General features: G+C 43.4%; 1 protein-coding gene across 3 annotated transcripts in view; it reads left to right on the forward strand.

The window, feature by feature from the left end:
* LOC118400695 (run domain Beclin-1-interacting and cysteine-rich domain-containing protein-like) overlaps nucleotides 1-21,932 on the forward strand; it is a 128,907-nt gene that overhangs the window by 21,001 nt on the left and 85,974 nt on the right. The window lies entirely within an intron of this gene.

Here is a 21,932-nt window from a genome sequence, read left to right on the forward strand (position 1 = left end):
TGGAGTAAGCCGACAACTCTGGTCTCGTGTTTCCTTTGGCTATTTTAAAAAGGGAGTGTCGTCGTTTGAACTTAAGTGACTCCATCCACTCACATCTCTACCTGTTTTGGGCTTCCTTTTTAACAGCAAAAACAGATAGATGACGACATTTTTGGGTCACCATGACCGAATCCGTGATCACACTGACTGCGTGTGTGTAAACATTCCGGGAAAGTTAGTGGTTGGCTGAATGGGAAGTTAGTGGTTGGCGTGCTGAATGGAAAGTTAGTGGTTGGCGTGCTGAATGGAAAGTTAGTGGTTGGCGTGCTGAATGGAAAGTTAGTGGTTGGCGTGCTGAATGGAAAGTTAGTGGTTGGCGTGCTGAATGGAAAGTTAGTGGTTGGCGTGCTGAATGGAAAGTTAGTGGTTGGCGTGCTGAATGGGAAGTTAGTGGTTGGCTGAATGGGAAGTTAGTGGTTGGCTGAATGGGAAGTTAGTGGTTGGCGTGCTGAATGGGAAGTTAGTGGTTGGCTGAATGGGAAGTTAGTGGTTGGCGTGCTGAATGGAAAGTTAGTGGTTGGCTGAATGGAAAGTTAGTGGTTGGCGTGCTGAATGGAAAGTTAGTGGTTGGCGTGCTGAATGGGAAGTTAGTGGTTGGCGTGCTGAATGGGAAGTTAGTTAGTGGTTGGCTGAATGGAAAGTTAGTGGTTGGCGTGCTGAATGGAAAGTTAGTGGTTGGCGTGCTGAATGGAAAGTTAGTGGTTGGCGTGCTGAATGGAAAGTTAGTGGTTGGCGTGCTGAATGGAAAGTTAGTGGTTGGCGTGCTGAATGGAAAGTTAGTGGTTGGCGTGCTGAATGGAAAGTTAGTGGTTGGCGTGCTGAATGGAAAGTTAGTGGTTGGCGTGCTGAATGGAAAGTTAGTGGTTGGCGTGCTGAATGGGAAGTTAGTGGTTGGCGTGCTGAATGGAAAGTTAGTGGTTGGCTGAATGAATGGAAAGTTAGTGGTTGGTGCTGAATGGAAAGTTAGTGGTGGTTGGCTGAATGGAAAGTTAGTGGTTGGCTGAATGGAAAGTTAGTGGTTGGTTGGCTGAATGGAAAGTTAGTGGTTGGTTGGCTGAATGGAAAGTTAGTGGTTGGTTGGCTGAATGGAAAGTTAGTGGTTGGTTGGTTAGTGGTTGGCTGAATGGGAAGTTAGTGGTTGGCTGAATGGGAAGTTAGTGGTTGGCTGAATGGAAAGTTGGTGGTTGGTTGGTTGGCTGAATGGGAAAGTGGTTGGTTGGCTGAATGGGAAGTTAGTGGTTGGTTGGCTGAATGGGAAGTTAGTGGTTGGTTGGCTGAATGGGAAGTTAGTGGTTGGTTGGCTGAATGGGAAGTTAGTGGTTGGTTGGCTGAATGGGAAGTTAGTGGTTGGTTGGCTGAATGGGAAGTTAGTGGTTGGTTGGCTGAATGGGAAGTTAGTGGTTGGTTGGCTGAATGGGAAGTTAGTGGTTGGTTGGCTGAATGGGAAGTTAGTGGTTGGTTGGCTGAATGGGAAGTTAGTGGTTGGTTGAATGGGAAGTTAGTGGTTGGTTGGCTGAATGGGAAGTTAGTGGTTGGTTGGCTGAATGGGAAGTTAGTGGTTGGTTGGCTGAATGGGAAGTTAGTGGTTGGTTGGCTGAATGGGAAGTTAGTGGTTGGTTGGCTGAATGGGAAGTTAGTGGTTGGTTGGCTGAATGGGAAGTTAGTGGTTGGTTGAATGGGAAGTTAGTGGTTGGTTGGCTGAATGGGAAGTTAGTGGTTGGTTGGCTGAATGGGAAGTTAGTGGTTGGTTGGCTGAATGGGAAGTTAGTGGTTGGTTGGCTGAATGGGAAGTTAGTGGTTGGTTGGCTGAATGGGAAGTTAGTGGTTGGCTGAATGGGAAGTTAGTGGTTGGTTGGCTGAATGGGAAGTTAGTGGTTGGTTGGCTGAATGGGAAGTTAGTGGTTGGTTGGCTGAATGGGAAGTTAGTGGTTGGTTGGCTGAATGGGAAGTTAGTGGTTGGTTGGCTGAATGGGAAGTTAGTGGTTGGTTGGCTGAATGGGAAGTTAGTGGTTGGTTGGCTGAATGGGAAGTTAGTGGTTGGTTGGCTGAATGGGGTTGGTTGGCTGAATGGGAAGTTAGTGGTTGGCTGAATGGTTGGTTGGCTGAATGGGAAGTTAGTGGTTGGTTGGCTGAATGGGAAGTTAGTGGTTGGTTGGCTGAATGGGAAGTTAGTGGTTGGCTGAATGGAAAGTTAGTGGTTGGCTGAATGGGAAGTTAGTGGTTGGCTGAATGGGAAGTTAGTGGTTGGCTGAATGGGAAGTTAGTGGTTGGCTGAATGGAAAGTTGGTGGTTGGCTGAATGGGAAGTTAGTGGTTGGCTGAATGGGAAGTTAGTGGTTGGTTGGCTGAATGGGAAGTTAGTGGTTGGTTGGCTGAATGGGAAGTTAGTGGTTGGTTGGCTGAATGGGAAGTTAGTGGTTGGCTGAATGGGAAGTTAGTGGTTGGTTGGCTGAATGGGAAGTTAGTGGTTGGTTGGCTGAATGGGAAGTTAGTGGTTGGCTGAATGGGAAGTTAGTGGTTGGCTGAATGGGAAGTTAGTGGTTGGCTGAATGGGAAGTTAGTTGGTTGGCTGAATGGGAAGTTAGTGGTTGGCTGAATGGGAAGTTAGTGGTTGGTTGGCTGAATGGGAAGTTAGTGGTTGGCTGAATGGGAAGTTAGTGGTTGGTTGGCTGAATGGGAAGTTAGTGGTTGGTTGGCTGAATGGGAAGTTAGTGGTTGGCTGAATGGGAAGTTAGTGGTTGGCTGAATGGGATCGGTGTACAAGGCGGCAGCACCAAAAATGAACTTGTCACCAAGTTAAAGTAGCAGATGCCTTCTCTATTTTTACTGCCCTGAATAAAATACTTTTATGATTTATGAGCCATAAGTGTCTCCTGCTGTCTGGTATGGAGGGTGATTTGACCTAGATCATGTATGTGGTCCACATTTATGGCAAGAAACAAACTATTCTATTACTGATATCATTAGAAATTTCTGTGCATAAAGTCCAAGTCATATGACAGTATCTAAAATGTATTGTGAAGCTCAACAAAGTCACGTATAGATGATTTTTGAACATGATGCGTGGAAAAATACTATTATCGGTTCCATGACTTGAATGGGATCTGTGCCACGTATGCTGAAACTTTAGCATTTGGAAACCGTGCCAGGGGAAACTAAACAAAAGCATGGATTCCTGCCATGTCCATAGACGGCTGGCTGAGTTAGAAAACCATTGCCAAGCGCTACTACTGACCTGGCACCTGACCTCGCACCACTACTTACTCTCGCCCTTTGTGCAACTCATACAATGATGCTGCTTTTTCTGTCCCAACAACAACAATGAAATAAAATAGTTCCGATTTCATTTGTATACAATACACCCCCCTCCTTACTACTTCTGGAGTAAAATAGAAGATGGACCTTTACCAAGAGTATAATTGCTTACCGGCCTCTCTTACAGGGAGGCCTCCAAGCTACGATTAATTTAACTGTCCTTTTCTAAGCATCTTATTAAGGAGCACATGAAAGTGTGTCATTTTGAGGGGATTACATGGTGCCTCCACTGCGGGCCAGGTCTGCGAGGACTGATGGACGTGACACAAACCTGGCACTCTGATCTTTTTGCTTTACGACTTGGGGAGGAAAGGAGGCTGGCCATCATGGCAAAGGGGATAATAAATAAATAAATATATATGCATGTATGTATGTGTGTGTGTGTGTGTTAGTTACACACACATATATACACACAGTGCCTTGCGAAAGTATTCGGCCCCCTTGAACTTTGCGACCTTTTGCCACATTTCAGGCTTCAAACATAAAGATATAAAACTATTTTTTGGTGAAGAATCAACAACAAGTGGGACACAAACATGAAGTGGAACGACATGTATTGGATATTTCAAACTTTTTTAACAAATCAAAAACTGAAAAATTGGGCGTGCAAAATTATTCAGCCCCTTTACTTTCAGTGCAGCAAACTCTCTCCAGAAGTTCAGTGAGGATCTCTGAATGATCCAATGTTGACCTAAATGATGATAAATACAATCCACCTGTTTGTAATCAAGTCTCTGTATAAATGCACCTGCACTGTGATAGTCTCAGAGGTCCGTTAAAAGCGCAGAGAGCATCATGAAGAACAAGGAACACACCAGGCAGGTCCGAGATACTGTTGTGAAGAAGTTTAAAGCCGGATTTGGATACAAAAAGATTTCCCAAGCTTTAAACATCCCAAGCAGCACTGTGCAAGCGATAATATTGAAATGGAAGGAGTATCAGACCACTGCAAATCTACCAAGACCTGGCCGTCCCTCTAAACTTTCAGCTCATACAAGGAGAAGACTGATCAGAGATGCAGCCAAGAGGCCCATGATCACTCTGGATGAACTGCAGAGATCTACAGCTGAGGTGGGAGACTCTGTCCATAGGACAACAATCAGTCGTATATTGCACAAATCTGGCCTTTATGGAAGAGTGGCAAGAAGAAAGCCATTTCTTAAAGATGTCCATAAAAAGTGTCGTTTAAAGTTTGCCACAAGCCACCTGGGAGACACACCAAACATGTGGAAGAAGGTGCTCTGGTCAGATGAAACCAAAATTGAACTTTTTGGCAACAATGCAAAACGTTATGTTTGGCGTAACAGCAACACAGCTCATCACCCTGAACATACCTTTTCTTTCTTGGGCCTGCTTTTCTTCAGCAGGGACAGGGAAGATGGTTAAAATTGATGGGAAGATGGATGGAGCCAAATACAGGACCATTCTGGAAGAAAACCTGATGGAGTCTGCAAAAGACCTGAGACTGGGATGGAGATTTGTCTTCCAACAAGACGATGATCCAAAACATAAAGCAAAATCTACAATGGAATGGTTAAAAAATAAACCTATCCAGGTGTTAGAATGGCCAAGTCAAAGTCCAGACCTGAATCCAATCGAGAATCTGTGGAAAGAACTGAAAACTGCTGTTCACAAATGCTCTAGGTCGAGCTGAGCTCGAGCTGTTTTGCAAGGAGGAAAGGGAAAAAATGTCAGTCTATCGATGTGCAAAACTGATAGAGACATACCCCAAGCGACTTACAGCTGTAATCGCAGCAAAAGGTGGTGCTACAAAGTATTAACTTAAGGGGGCTGAATCATTTTGCATAATTTTTCAGTTTTTGATTTGTTAAAAAAGTTTGAAATATCCAATAAATGTCGTTCCACTTCATGTCTGTGTCCCACTTGTTGTTGATTCTTCACAAAAAAATACAGTTTTATATCTTTATGTTTTGAAGCCTGAAATGTGGCAAAAGGTCGCAAAGTTCAAGGGGGCCAAATACTTTCGCAAGGCACTGTGTGTGTGTGTGTGTATATATATATATATATGTGTATGTGTGTATATATATATATATATGTGTATGTATGTATGTAAGACGAGACACTGTTCCTAGAATATGCCTCCTCCTTGCCAGCTGAGTGAGAATGTTAATCTTGGCAAACGTCTCCAACGTGACTGCTGCCCTTTTCTTGACACCCTGTTGTGGCCAATCGAGGGGGCTCTGAGATATGGAGAATCTCCCAGTTGTCAGCGTCATAAGGGCAAGAAGTATTTAAAAAAAAATTGATTTGACCTTAACTATGAAGTCGGTTAAGAACAAATTCTTATTTACAAAAGGTCTCGCATCACAGCAAGAAACAACACGGGCGGCAGGGTTTGCCTAGTGGTTAGAGCGTTGTGCTAGTAACCAAAAGGTTGCAAGTTCGAATCCCCGAGCTGACAAGGTACAAATCTGTCGTTCTGCCCCTGATCAAGGCAGTTAACCCACTGTTCCTAGGCTGTCATTGAAAATAATAATTGGTTTTTAACTTACTTGTCTAAGTTTAATCAAGGTAAAAAATAAATAACATTACATAAACGGAGTAAGTAGCACTACTAGCAGACGAGATGTAGATTAGGGCCTAACCCCTGGTCTCCGTGTTGAAAGGGGAGCCGTGGCACCTCCATACCAGAGGGGAAGCCCCTAATTGCGGTGCTGATTCTGTGATAATGATCTAATGAATACAGAGGATCTTTAGGGGCCAGGCGCTACGTTAGTCCTCTTAACTACTGACCTGGCACCACTACTTACTCTGTCACATGGAGTTTGATGGTGAAATCACACAAATCAAGTTGTTTTGATTTTACAGACCTGGCCTCTTTACAGTCTCGTGCCCATTAGTTCCAGGGGGTGAACACTCGGTCCTTGGCAAGCCAGGCTTCTCCTCCATTTAACGAGCATCCTAGATGAAAGTTACTTTAGTGGAAAATGTTAGCCTAATTTTGTTTTTGATTTATTCAACCTTCATTTAACTAGGCAAGTCGGTTAACAACATTCTTATTTACAATAATATAGCTCCGTCAGACTTCAGTAGGGTCTAACGTGTGTGTGAACTCTCGTCACTCGGATCCAAAACATCTACAGTTATGTATACCTTTACACACACACACACACACACACACACACACACACACACACACACACACACACACACACACACACACACACACACACACACACACACACACACACACACACACACACACACACTCTCTCTCATATTCCAGCCTGCCTACCAGGACCCCCAGTATGTCTCAAGGAGGACAACCTATAAGCTCTCTGCGCAGCATGCAAGGAACATGTGCAGACAGAGCAGCTGTGTGTGTACTCGGCCGAGGATTATGCAACAGGACAGCGAACGAGCTGGCCGGCATCGGGTTTCTATTAAAACCTCTTCAGGATCGGACGCTTTTTAATTTTTTTTGCCTAAAAGGACATAACCAAATCTAACTGCTTGTAACTCCAGCATATGCATATTCTTGGTACCATTTGAAAGGAAACACTTTGAAGTTTGTGGAAATGTGAAAGGAATGTAGGAGAATGTAACACAATAGATCTGGTAAAAGAAAAAATAAACTTTTTTCTTTGAAATGAAAGAGAAAGGCCATGTAGGCCAATGCCATACAACACTCCTTCCGTGGCCTCGAACTACTCTTAAACGCTAGTAAAACCAAATGCATGCTTTTCAACCGATCGCTGCCTGCACCCGCATGCCCGACTAGCATCACCACACTGGATGGTTCCGACCTTGAATATGTGGACACCTATAAGTACCTAGGTGTCTGGCTAAACTGCAAACTCTCCTTCCAGACCCATATCAAACATCTCCAATCGAAAATCAAATCAAGAGTCGGCTTTCTATTCCGCAACAAAGCCTCCTTCACTCACGCTGCCAAGCTTACCCTAGTAAAACTGACTATCCTACCGATCCTCGACTTCGGCGATGTCATCTACAAAATCGCTTCCAACACTCTACTTAGCAAACTGGATGCAGTTTATCACAGTGCCATCTGTTTTGTCACTAAAGCACCTTATACTACCCACCACTGCGACTTGTATGCTCTAGTCGGCTGGCCCTCGCTACATATTCGTCGCCAGACCCACTGGCTCCAGGTTATCTACAAGGCCATGCTAGGTAAAGCTCCGCCTTATCTCAGTTCACTGGTCACGATGGCAACACCCATCCGTATCACGCGCTCCAGCAGGTGTATCTCACTGATCATCCCTAAAGCCAACACCTCATTCGGCCGCCTTTCGTTCCAGTACTCTGCTGCCTGTGACTGGAACGAATTGCAAAAATCGCTGAAGCTGGAGACTTATCTCCCTCACCAACTTCAAACATCAGCTATCTGAGCAGCTAACCGATCGCTACAGCTGTACATAATCTATTGGTAAATAGCCCACCCATTTTCACGTACCTCATCCCTACAGTTTTTATTTATTTACTTTTCTGCTCTTGCACACCAATATCTCTAACTGTACATGATCATCACACACACACTTTAACTATGCCACTTTGTTTACTTTGTCTACACACTCATCTCATATGTATATACTGTACTCGATACCATCTACTGTATGCTGCTCTGTACCATCACTCGTACATAAGGATATATGAATATGTTCCTTATCCCCTTACACTGTGTATAAGACAGTAGTTTTGGAATTGTTAGTTAGATTACTTGTTGGTTATCACTGCATTGTCGGAACTAGAAGCACAAGCATTTCGCTACACTCGCATTTAACATCTGCTAACCATGTGTATGTGACAAATAAAATTTGATTTGATCATCTGATCATTTATCACTCCAGTGTTAATCTGCAATATTGTAATTATTCGCCTACCTCCTCATGCCTTTTGCACACATTGTATATAGACTCCCCTTTTTTTCTACTGTGTTATTGACTTGTTAATTGTTTACTCCATGTGTAACTCTGTTGTCTGTTCACACTGCTATGCTTTATCTAGGCCAGGTCGCAGTTGCAAATGAGAACTTGTTCTCAACTAGCCTACCTGGTTAAATAAAGGTGAAATATATATATATTTTTTTAAGTAGTATTCCGGCCCAGCTGCAATTTAGATTTTGGCCACGAGAGGGCAGCAGTGTATGTGCAAAGTCTAAGATTGAACCATTTGCATCTCTGTTAAATGTATTAAGACTGCCCAAATGTGCCTAATTTGTTTATTAATAACTTCATGTTCAAAACTGTGCACTCTCAAACAATAGCATGGTATTATTTCACTAATAGCTACTGTAAATTAGACAGTGCAGTTAGATCAACAATAATTTAAGCTTTCTGCCAATAGGTATGTCTATGCCCTAGGAAATGTTCTTGTTACTTACAACCTCTTGCTAATCGCATTATCCTACGTTAGCTCAACGTCACACAGGGAGGGGATCCTGAAGACGTTTTGAGGCCTGTTTACAGAATAGCCTTGGGAGGGACAATGCTCATGACTGATTTTGCACTGTAAAGTAGCATGGGCCTGTGATCTGATGTACAGGCATTGGGCGGTTGAGGCTCTTTTGTTTCTTTGTGTCAACCATTCCCCATTTACAGTAGATGACGTCCTAACAATGCAGCCTCAGAAAAAAAGCGCTTGTTCAGAGGAACCCGTTCATCCAGATTCCACATCCTTCAATTGTTATCGTCTCAATTCATGCCATCTTTCCAAGGAAGAAGGGGCCAGGGTTGGTTCCTTTGTAGAAGCACGCTACTGCAGTTTAACTAACGCCCGGGTCAGAAAGACCATTTCCATAGATGGCCACATAGAGAAGTCAAATTTGAACATTCTTAATAGAGCTGCCCAAGTCGATACCAGGCTGTCACAGCTGGCTGGTAGCCCCATAGGGCAGCGCCGTCTGGGTTGGCGGGGGGGGGGTTCCTTAGCTCATCAGCCCTCCAGTGACTCCTTGTGGCGGGCAAGGGCGCCTGTAAGCTGACCTCTGTTGTCAGTCGAACTGTTTCCTCCAACACATTAGTGCGGCTGGCTACCGGATTAAGCAAGCGGTGTGTTAAGAGGCAGCGCGGCTTGGTGGGTCATGTTTTGGAGGACGCATGTCTCGACCTTCGCCTCTGCCGAACCCGTTGAGGCGTTGCAGCGACGAGACAAAATCGTAACTACCGATTGGATGTCGTGAAATTAGGGAGGAAAAGGGGGTACAATTACAAAAAATATATATAAATCCTAAGACACTTTAGTCATCACCAGGGTGCACAAAACAGCCTTTGAATTATTCAAATAATTGTAGCTGAGAAAATACTATACATGGAACCAACATTTTTTAATTGAGAGCTTAATGGAAACAATAAATAGCAAGGCTGTCTTCGTCAAAAGGCCTTTTTCACTATCATTGAACATGGAACTCCTATAAGGAAGTGGCTAATAAAATGCAATTTTCAAACATTTGCCAAAATGGAATCTGTTCTGAATAGTGCACCTAATGAGCGCTGTTCCATGTGGTGTTCAATGTGGTGTTCCACTTAGAAATAGCGGGTATCTAATAGCAACAACTAGGATGGTTTGCTATGACTACGATTGTGGCTTTGGCTTCTGGACAACGAAAGAAAGTTAATATGAAAACCAATTAGAACAGGAGAGAAATGTTGGGTAATGGCACGAGGAAGTCTTTATAAAATAATTGCCTCCACGTTTCTATGGGTTTGATTTTGGATAGGCTACATTGAAGCAAGGTAAGAGATGCCTGATTATTTGAAGTAAAGTAAAACAATTTCAGGTTTCAAACACAAGCTCCCATCGCGATGTGGTGGGTGCCAAGCAGATAGCCTGCCTACCGGTAGCGATAGCAGAGGCACGCTTTAATTACCAGTTGAAATTGAGAAATAAAAAAAAAATAGCGTTTTTTTTCTTTATTGTGGCTCTCAGCAGTTAATAAAAAAATAAAAAATAAATATTAACACGCGGTTGTTTTTGTTGCGCAATAATTGGGCTTACAAACGCTTGTTTCACTCCAGTACCAGCTTTTTGAGGAGCTGCTCTCACGCTGACAGCACTATGCCGCTCCTCAAATTAGGCGCTGTATGCTGTACTACTTAAGAAAATACACACATGCCAATTTAATTCCACTAGATTATGCAAATTAACCTATAGACCGATAAGCATGACCGGTCAGATGTATTTTTGGCAGCTAACCGATTTTAACATCCCTTCAACGTATAGGCATATAATTATTATATTTTTTTTGTGGCACATGTTTGTAAGGACAGATTACCTAGATTGAACTATGCACGCTTCGTCCTGTAGTAGGGAAGACCCCATTTAGTCAACTGGTCGATTGTTTGGTCAATAGGCTATTGGTCGACAGATCTTTTTTTAGTTGAGCTTTCAGTCGCAAAGTTTTTTATTTTTCATTAAAAAAAAAAATTGTGCATAAATGTCTGAAACTCGCCAAGTCACAGAAAAACACCAGAGATGAGTCGCAGAAATATAAATAAAAATAAAAACTTCTTAATGCAACCGCTGTGTCAGATTTCAAAAAAACTTTACAGGAAAAAGCACACCATGCAATAATCTGAGTACATCGCTCAGAGACAAACAGCTAAAGAGATATCCGCCATGTTGTGTAGTCAACATTAGTCAGAAATAGCATTGTAAATATTCACTTACCTTTGATCTTCGTCAGAATGCACTCCCAGGAATTCCACAATAAATGTTTGATTTGTTCGATAATGTTCATTTATGTCCAAACACCTCCCTTTGTTAGAGCGTTTGGTAAACAAATCCAAACGCGCATGCAAGTCCAGCCCGAAAGGCCGGACAAAGTCCAAAAAGTTCCGTTACAGTCCGTAGAAACATGTCAAACTAAGTATAGAATCAATCTTTAGGATGTTTTTAACATAAATCTTCAATAATGTTCCAACCGGAGAATTCCTTTGTCTGTAGAAAAGCAATGGAACGCGAGCTAACTCGCATGACTGCGCGCCACGAGCTCAAAGCATTCTGCCAGACCTCTGACTCATTCCCCTCTCATTCGGCCCCACTTCACAGTAGAAGCCTCAAACTAGGTTCTAAGGACTGTTGACATCTAGTGGAAGCCTTAGGAAGTGCAACATGGCCAATATCCCACTGTATCTTCAATAGGGAATGAGTTGAAAAAACACCAACCTCAGATTTCCCACTTCCTGGTTGGATTCTTTTCTCAGATGTTTGCCTGCCATATGAGTTCTGTTATACTCTGACATCATTCAAACAGTTTTCTATCCAAATATACTAATAATATGCATATATTAGCAACTGGGCCTGAGTAGCAGGCAGTTTCCTCTGGGCACCTTATTCATCCAAGCTACTGTATGTTGTTAACATAACAACCTGTATGTTAATGTTCCCCCTGGCTAAATATTAGCCCAATAGACCAGGTTTATACTGGGCTCGTTACTTAGGTGTTCGCACTACGAGAGCGAGGGAGAGGTTTTGAGAAAATACCCTCAGCTAGGACCTTTTTACTTGTAATGTAAATTTGCAATCTTGTCTTCTACGCCACCGTTTGAAGGCTGCGGACGAGCTTTGCTTGAGATTCACCTCCACTCCGAGCATTGTGGTGTGAAGAGATTTACCGGCCTGTGTGTATTGTAGTCGCGTGAGCGGTGATGTACGAGGTTTTAAGGTCGAAGGACGTTTCCGGGCACAATGTATAAACTGACGTTTGCCAGAGAAAATCCCTATGCTTTGCATTCACGCTTGTTGTTTGTACATATCCGTATCGATATCGACAACACCACAGCAAAACGACTTGTTCGGACTTGGTCCGGTGCGGAGACCAAGCTTTTGATCTCCATTTGGTCAAGCGATCAGATTCTAGCGAGGTTGTTGCACTAATTACAGAAAGAAAGACGTCTACCTCGACGTCTGCGGCGTTGCTTGAACATGGCCACCATCCTTTTGTGGAAGCAGCGCCAGACATGAAAAATATGCGTATCGCCGGACCAAAGATGAGAATGGACTGAGTGGTATTGGCAGAGAGGCCTGTCCATTCAATAGGGAATTGGACAATTTCCTCATCACGCAACCTGCCTCCATCCCCGCACCCACATTATGGAGGCCAGGGTAACTGCAGCAGATGAAGAGCAAGAATTTGGCAAGTACTTTTTATTAATTGTGTAAAATTAACTTAAGTCATCCGGACACTATGTCCTAATGTATTAGCCAGATGGCTAGCTAGTTCTAAGTTATATGAATCTAAAGTATCACTACTTAACGTTGTCGTCTGCTAGCTGGCTGCTAACAAAACATTGCTAGCCTGTTTTTGCAAACTTTGCTTATCACTCCCACCCAAATGCTTGTAATGACTATGAGCTAGTTGCCGTTGAGTTATTTCACCACAACTTTACATCGGGGAATGCTAGCTGCTTGCTTACAAAAATCACTGTTCATAGTGAATGTATCCTGTTGGGTACCTTTGCTTATCAATTTCTCCCACACAGACTCTGACGAAAAGCAATGCAGCAACACCAGCCTCTGGTCCCGTCAGTAGCCCCAACTCTGAGCAGTCTGCCCCTAGTTTCCCTCTCAAGTCCAACCAACTCCTCTTGAGTCGAGGTGCTCAGGCCAGCAAAATACCCCTTACAGGTATAGGACAGTATAGCATGTTATTTTACTTGATGTTTTGTTGGTGACGCTAAATTAACTTACACATGGAATTTTTTTTTTCAATTGTTGATTTGGCTGACTAATCACTTTCTTGTTCACTCCAGGTGGCAGAGCATCCAGAAAGATGCCATATGGGCAGTAACAACACAGCGAAAAGGCTGCAAGGGAGAATATAAAGGAGCTTGGTGAATTCACCATGTGGTCTCAAGAAAGGCAGGTCGAGATGAACTGGCAGCTTGTGTTCAACTTTTCTGCCGTTATGCTCGGAAGCGCTAGCCTGATGCACCTGCTCCTCAGCAGGCCCCTGTGCAGAGCCAATCCAGGATGTCACTGCTGCAGGGTCAGAAGCCAGTGTAGCCGATGTGAATGGCTAGCTACTTAGCGGTGGTGTGTGCTAGTGTGTAGCCGACACACATTGGCAGTAGAATGGCTTTACTGAAGAGCTCAGTGATGTTCGACGTGGCACTGTCATAGGATGCCACCTTTCCAACAAGTAATTTTTGTCAAATTTATGCCCTGCTAAAGCTTTCCCCGGTCAACTGTAAGTGCTGTTATTGTGAAGTGGAAACGTCTAGGAGCAACAACGGCTCAGCTGTGAAGTGGTAGGCCACATAAACATATTAAAATCTTCTGTCGTCACTACAGTCACTACCGGGTTCCAAACTGCCTCTGGAAGCAATGTCAGCACAATAACTATTAGTCGGGAGCTTCGTGAAATGGGTTTCCGTGTCCGAGCAGCCGCACACAAGCCGAAGATCTCCATGCGCAATGCCAAGCATCGGCTGGAGTGGTGTAAAGCTCGCTACCATTGGACTCTGGAGCAGTGGAAACGCTTTCTCTGGCGTGATGAATCACACTTTCAGATCTGGCAAACTGACGAACAAATCTGGGTTTGGCGGATGCCAGGAGAACGTGCCCTGCCTGAATGCACAGTGCCAACTGTAAAGTTTGGTGGATGAGGAATAATGGTCTGGGGCTGTTATTCATGGTTCGGGCTAGGCCTCACTAATGCTCTACTGGCTGAATGGAAGCAAGTTCCTGCAGCAATGTTCCAACATCTAGAGGAAAGCCTTCCCAGAAGAGTGGAAGCTGTTATAGCCGCAAAGGGGGGGACCAACTCCATATGAATGCCCATGATTTTGGAATGAGATGTTTGACGAGCAGGTGTCCACATACTTTTGGTCATGTAGTGTACATCTTGGCGGGTAGAAGACTTACCTGTAGCCACTCGACTGCACCTGTAGCCAAAATTGCATGTACTTGTCTCTGTATGCACCTCTATTAAGGCCATGTGTCAATGTTGCTATTCATTATAAAACCCTACCAAACATGAATGTCAACATTTATACATTTACATTTACATTTAAGTCATACCATCAGCAGCACTTGTTCCCTGGAGAGCACCATGTAGGATCTAAGGTAAAGCAAAATACGTCAGCCAGTGAGTTTATACGCCTTCTTGGTCATGGGGCTGCGTACATACATGCTGCTTCAAGCCCCCCCAAACCCCCTCTCGGTACATGACATTCCCCTTGCTTATGTAAATAGAAAAGTTTATTTGCGTATTATGTCAATTGAAACTTATTTTAAAAAAAAAATGTTTTATGCACACAAAAACAAAGATTTTGGTGTGTATATATATATATTTATTTATTTATTTATATATATTTATTTATTTATATATAAACCTTGCATCAAGATTAATTTTCAATTTGTTATACTTTTATGGTGCGTAATTGTTTTTACATTTACTTATCATTTCAAAATAGAATTGAAAGATGATCTCATAATGTGAAGAGGGGTTTGTTCTCAGCCGACTTCTTCCATGAAAGACAGAAAAAAATTAACATTGAAACTTTGTTGCGATGCCTCTGCTTCAATTCTCTTCATTCTGAATAAGCTCCAAATGTCGTCCCCCCCCCCTGGCTCTCTCTCTGTTTGTAGAGGTAAACAATAGCCCTTACAATACCCCTAGAAGACTGCCCTCTGGGCAGGTTTATATACTGGGCTGTTTACTTACATAATGGGCACCAACAATTAAGATAGTGGAGGAGCAAAGCTGGTTTATTTATTTTTGTCTTGCTTGATGATTTTATATTTACCATGCAGGACCATTGTCCCTTTTTAGTCGTCTGGTCTTGGGTGAACAAATGGCTAGACATGAATGGTCTTTTTAACATTAACATAACTGATTTAACTAGGCTTCTGTTCTTTTTGACATGGTTCATAGTTGGCTGAAGTAGTTTTGTTGACTTTGATTTAGGTGAGGACAATGGCTAATAACTCACTCTGCTGATGACATCTGGTTAAAGTGAGGATAATGGCTAATAACTCACTCTGCTGATGACATCTGGTTAAAGTGAGGATAATGGCTAACTCACTCTGCTGACATCCTCCGGTTTAGCGACTGTAGTGCAGCTGTTGAGAAGAGTAGAGAGGCCCATATGCGGTAAACTCCTAGTATAAATAAGGTTTCCCCCATATGCTGTAAACTCTGTCGATGGGCCCTTCAAGGCCCTAATTTGAGCCAGTGGCCCCGTACTACTATGGCTGACCTGGTAAAACGACACATTTCATTGTATTTGCTCACTAAAATGTTTTATACTTTTGCTAACTGGTGTGAGGAGTATAAACATAACAAATACATAGCAGATCATACTTGCAAAGACTAGGCTGCTATAGCGGGTAGGAATGTTGGGCCAGTAACCGAAGGCAGTTAACCCACTGTTCCCCAGGTAACCGAAGACATTTTTTTTTAAAGCCCCCCCCGCACCTCTCTAATACAAAGGGGTTGGGTTAAATGCGGAAGACACGTTTCAGTTGATGAAATCTAATTTACAGTGAAATGCACCGTACAGTGAAATGCTTACTTACAAGCCCCTAACCAACAATGCAGTAAAAAAAAAAGTAACAAGTAATTAAAGAGCAGCAGTAAAATAACAATTGCGAGACCATATACAGGGGTGTACCGGTAAAGAGTTAATAACCGGGCACTGGTTAGTTGAGCTAATATGTACATGTAGGTAGAGTTATTAGTGACTGTGCGTAGATGAAAACAGAGTAACAGTGGGGTGGGGGGGTGCGGCCATTTGATTAGATGTTCAGGAGCCTTGGGGCTAGAAGCTGTTTAGAAGCCTCTTGGACCTAGACTTGGCGCTCCGGTACCGTTTGCCGACTAGGGAAGCTGGAGTCTTTGACAATTTTTAGGGCCTTCCTCTTACACCGCCTGGTATAGAGGTCCCGGGTGGCAGGAAGCTTGACCCCAGTGATATAATGGGCGGTACGCAGTACCCTCTGAATAGGTTTTGTGCCCTCTTCACAACTGTCTTGGTGTGCTTGGACAATGTTAGTTTGTTGGTGATGTGGACATCAAGGAACTTGAAGTTCTCAACCTGCTCCACTACAGCCCTGTCGATGAGAATGGGGGGCGTGCTCGGTCCTCTTTTTCCTGTAGTCCACAATCCTCTCCTTTGTTTTGATCATGTTGAGGGAGAGGTTGTTGTCCTGGCACCACACAACCAGGTTTCTGACCTCCTTATAGGCTGTCTCATTGTTGTCGGTGATCAGGCCTACCACTATTGTCATCAGCAGTCTTAATGATGGTGTTGGAGTTGTGCCTGGCTATGCAGTCATGAGTGAACAGAGAGTACAGGATGGGACTCAGCACGCACTTATTGATGAAGCCAATGACTGATGTGGTGTACTCCTCAATGCCATCAGAGGAATCCTGGAACATATTCTAGTATGTGCAAACACAGTCCTGTAGCTTAGCATCAGCTTCATCTGAACACATTTTTACTGACCGAGTCACTGGTACTTCCTGCTTTAATTTTGGCTTGTAAGCAGGAATCTGAAGGATAGAATTATGGTCAGATTTGCTCTAATGGAGGGTGAGGGAGAACTTTGCGTCTCTGTGTGGTGTAAAAGTGGTCCAGAGGTTGTTTTCCCCTCTGGTTGCACATTTTAACATGCTGATATAAATTTGGTAAGACAGATTTAAGTTTCCCTGTATTAAAGTCCCCGGCTACTAGAAGCGCTGCCTCTGGATGAGCGTTTTCCTGTTTACAGCTCATTCAGTGAGTTCTTAGCGCCAACCTCGCTCTGTGGTGGAATGTAGACAGCTACGAAAAATACAGATAAACGCTCTTGGTATATATTGTGGTCTACAGCTTATCATGAGATATTCTACCTCAGGTGAGCAAAACCTTGAAACTTCCTTAGATATAGTGCACCAGCTGTTATTTACAAAAATGCATTGTCCGCCGCCCCTTGTCTTACCAGACGCTGCTGTTCTATCTAGCCGATACAGTGTATAACCAGCCAGCTGTATGTTGATAAAGTTGTCGTTCAGCCACGACTCCGTGAAGCATAAGATATCACAGTTTTGAATGTCCCGTTGGTAGATTAATCTTCCGCGTAGGTCACCTATTTTATTGTTCAAAGATTGCACGTTTGCTAGCAGAATAGAAGGAATTGGGGGTTTATTTGATGGCCAACGAATTCTCAGAAGGTAGCCCGCCCTCTGGCCCCTTTTTCTCCGCCTTCTATTCATGCAAATGATGGGAAACTGGGCCTGTTCCTGAGAAAGCAGTATACCATTCAGGCCGCGCTTGTCAGACTTGTTAAAGGAGAAAAAGGATTCTGCCAGTCCGTGGTGAGTAATCGCAGTTCTGATGTCCCAGAAGTTATTTTTGGTCATAAGAGACGGTAGCGGCAACATTGTGTACAAAAGAAGTTACAAACAATGCAAAGGGGAAAAAAACACAATTGGTTAGGAATACGTAAAACGTCAGCCTTGTTGTCCGGCGCCGTCTTGTTGCATTCGTACAAGTGACTGGTTGTATCGCCCTTTTCCTATCATACACCCCAGGTTTCACGCTTCATTCTTTCTCTTGTGCCTTGTATCCCCCCCGTAGTTGCAACGCGATCACACCAGATAGACTTCAGTATTCAATGTTTGTCCCTCGTCCACAGGACATTGGATGATGCCTTTTTTTAATACCGTCCACTAGGTGCAACTTAACTGTCATTTTATTTTTTTAATGCTTAACCGTGAAGTTATTTTCGGTTTGAACATCTTTAACCATTTACCTACTTTCACTTCACCCACAGATGTTTATCCCACTGGACAAACATTGAATACCGAAGTGAGATCTTGTTGCCAGTCGAGCCGACCATTGTCAAACCGCAAATTGCTGTTTCATCCATGGCAATGATGTTGGTATTCTTTCTCTCTTCTGTTGCTCAACCTTTACAGTACTCACTGAAGTTAACTCGTAAACAATTTCATTTAGACCAGTGATTATTTGCTGACACGTGTGCCAGCTATTAAAAGGGACAGGCGGCTATTTGAGAGACTGCGTCAGTCAGTAATCTCTTAAAACCACCCCCCTCCTCCATTGGCCGAGGGGTTGAAGTATGATTTGTTCAGCTGCCGCCGCCTGGTGTGGTGTTTTACAGGGCGAAGTGTGCCTGTGCATCTGTCCCCTGAAGAACTAAGTAGATTTTTCATCTCTGAAAGCATGTGTTCTCTGTTTTTATGTCCCTGGTATCCCGTCAGCACCCCTGACCCAAATGTGGGGTGTTGTGGTTCTGCCGATTCCCCGTCGGGAGTGAGGTGACTTGGATATTTGGGTTTGCGTCGCGGGGGTGATACACGTGTGGGTGCGTTGTGTTGGGGGTCTGGGGGGGTGACTGGAATGTCTGCTGTTGTGTTCCTGGCGAGGGGGGCACACGCACGTGCACTGTTGTGGTCAGAACAGGTCCTTGTTGTGTGTGGCACACAGAGCAAGCCGTGTCTCTTTCATATAAACGGCCCATAGGTCCCCTCCCTTAATGAAATGTACCGGCCGCCTTGTTTTCCCTTAGATGTGGCTGCCCGTGTCTCCCCTCCTGTTAACTTTTTCCCTGTCCATCATCCTTCCCCAGCTCCTATTGGGACATTGCCGACTGCTGTCCATGTGTTATGGATAAACGCATTCCATACTCAGCCATTGGGCATTCTGTTTCCTCCTTTTGTCCTGGATGTGTTAATTGGTCGGTTCAAAGGGGGGGGGGGGAGAATGTGCTGTTCTCTCCTTGTTTATCAACCAGTCAGATTTTAAATGAACTCAGGCCCCTGCGTGGAATGCGGTCACTTCATTTAGCTGTCTGGCGTGTTATCATGGACCTGTTGGCATCGCATTCCTCTCAGTCCCTGGTCTGTATAGCTGTAGAATGTGTAGCCAACATAAAGCCCAATGCATACCAAACATGTTTACAGTAGGTAATCACAGCAAGGTGTATGGCTCCCCAGATGTCCACTGTTGACTAGAGACACTGGGAAAGGTGAAACGATCCACATTTTCACTATTTTTCCATATTTTGATACCTGATTTTTGATTAGTTGGATGTTTGCATTTTGAAACATAGCCACAGAAGACCGGAGGGTAAGGACCTTGGTGATATGAGGAAAGTTGTTGGATATTTGATTTGTTTAATGCAGGGGTTCCCAAACTTTTTTTGTCCTGCGACCCCATTTTGATAGCAAAATGTTTCTGTGACACCCAACCATGTACAAAAAAAACGAAGTTATGTAATTAACGGCCAAAGTTTACTTTTTTACAATTTGGGCTGTGAGTCTATTAAAAATCAGTCGGACAATATTGTCAATCTCAAGATGGTTTGAAGTGACTGATGCATCATAAAGGTATTGGGAAATTCAGAAGATCATTAGACAATGTTGTGTGATCTTCTGTGTAGAAAATAACATGAATATATGTGCCTGGTCTTGTTCTAACAGCTTGCAGACATAGTAGAGGGAAGCAGTAGGTACAGTTGAAGTTGGAAATTTACATACACTTAGGTTGGAGTCATTAACTCGTTTTTCAACCACTTTTTGTTATGTCGGTTTGGACATCTACTTTGTGCACGACACAAGTCATTTTTCCAACAATTGTTTACAGACCGATTATTTCACTTATAATTCACTGTATCACAATTCCAGTGGGTCAGAAGTTTACATGCACTAAGTTGACTGTGCCTTTAAACAGCTTGGAAAATTCCAGAAATGGATGTCATGGCTTTAGAAGCTTCTGTTAGGCTAATTGACATCATTTGAGTCTGTGGATGTATTTCAAGGCCAACCTTCAAACTCAGTGCCTCTTTCTCATGACATCATGAGAAAATCAAAAGAAATCAGCCAAGACCTCAAGAAAAACAATTGTAGACCTCCACAAGTATGGTTCATCCTTGGGAGCAATTTCCAAACTCCTGAAGGTACCACGTTCATCTGTACAAACAATAGTACGCAAGTATAAACACCATGGGACCACACAGCCGTCATACTGCTCAGGAAGGATATGTGTTCTGTCTCCTAGAGATGAATGTACTTTGGTGCAAAAAGTGCAAATCAATCCCAGAACAACAGCAAAGGACCGTGTGAAGATGCTAGAGGAAACGGGTACAAAAGTATCTATATCCACAGTAAAACGAGTCCTATATCAACATAATCTGAAAGGCCGCTCAGCAAGGAAGAAGCCACTGCTCCAAAACCGACAAAAAATATACTACATTTACATTTAAGTCATTTGCAAATGCACATGGGGACAAAGATCATACTTTTTGGAGAAATTAAACTGTTTGGGCATAATGACCATTTTTATGTTTGGAGGGAAAAGGGGGAGGCTTGTTAGCCGAAGATCACCATCCCAACCGTGAAGCATGGGGGTGGCAGCATCATGTTGTGGGGTGCTTTGCTGCAGGAGGGACTGGTGCATGTCACAAAATAGATGGCTTTGTGAGGAAGGAAAATTACGTGGATATATTGAAGCAACATTTCAAGACATCCGTCAGGAAGTTAAAGCTTGGTCACAAATGGGTCTTCCAAATGGACAATGACCCCAAGCATACTTCCAAAGTTGTGTCAAAATGGCTTAAGGACAACAAAGTCAAGGTATTAGTGGCCATCACAAAGCCCTGACCTCAATCACATAGAACATTTGTGGGCAGAACTGAAAAAGCGTGTGCAAGCAAGGAGGCCTACAAACTTGACTCAGTTACCACCAGCTCTGTCAGGAGGAATGGGCCAGAATTCACCCAACTTATTGTGGGAAGCTTGTGGAAGGCTACCCAAAACATTTGACCCAAGTTAAACAATTTAAAGACAATGCTACCAAATACTAATTTAGTATGTAAACTTCTGACCCACTGGGAAAGTGGTGAGACATAATAGCTGAAATAAATAATTCTCTCTGCTATTATTCTGACATTACACATTCTTAAAATAAAGTGGTGATCCTAACTGACCTAAAACAGGGAATTTATACTAGGATTAAATGTCAGGAATTGTGAAACTGAGTTTAAATGTAATTGGTTAAGATGTATGTAAACTTCTGACCCGAACTGTATGTACGTGTTCCTGGGGGTTTTCTCTCTCGGTGATAATGTCATAATATTTTGTAGCTTAAACCATTGAAAAGAGATACATTTGTCGGAAGAAAACAGAAACCTCTGTTTACAACCACATCTAGCGGCTACTGGAGGGTTGGAACTCCCATCTCAAATGACTCAATTACCCAACCAGGAAATGGCGGAGTGATTTCTGCATTACACCTTTTTTCAAAGTGATACGAATTGGACATATAGTCATTAACAAGAACTTGAATGTTTTTACAAATAACATGTTCTTTACTCAAAGCATTAGGGGTCATATTAGTGTGTAGCCCAAACTGTTCAGATGCTACAGACAAAAGCTTGCAGATCGGCTGTACCGACTTCAGACAAGTTCCAAGACACTTGTGGGGGTTGTAGAGCGAAACGGAGAACGCCATCGTGGTCGAGAGAGTCATCTTTCTGTAAAGGGGGTCATTAAAGTTTGGGGTCATAACCGTTCGGACGCTACAGACTATTTTGTGAGAAGACTGATTTTCGACCATGTCTCATGGTCTGACAAATACCGCTCTAGCTCTG

This window comes from Oncorhynchus keta, chromosome 22 (genome assembly GCF_023373465.1).
Source record: "Oncorhynchus keta strain PuntledgeMale-10-30-2019 chromosome 22, Oket_V2, whole genome shotgun sequence".
NCBI classification, from domain to species: Eukaryota; Metazoa; Chordata; class Actinopteri; order Salmoniformes; family Salmonidae; genus Oncorhynchus; species Oncorhynchus keta.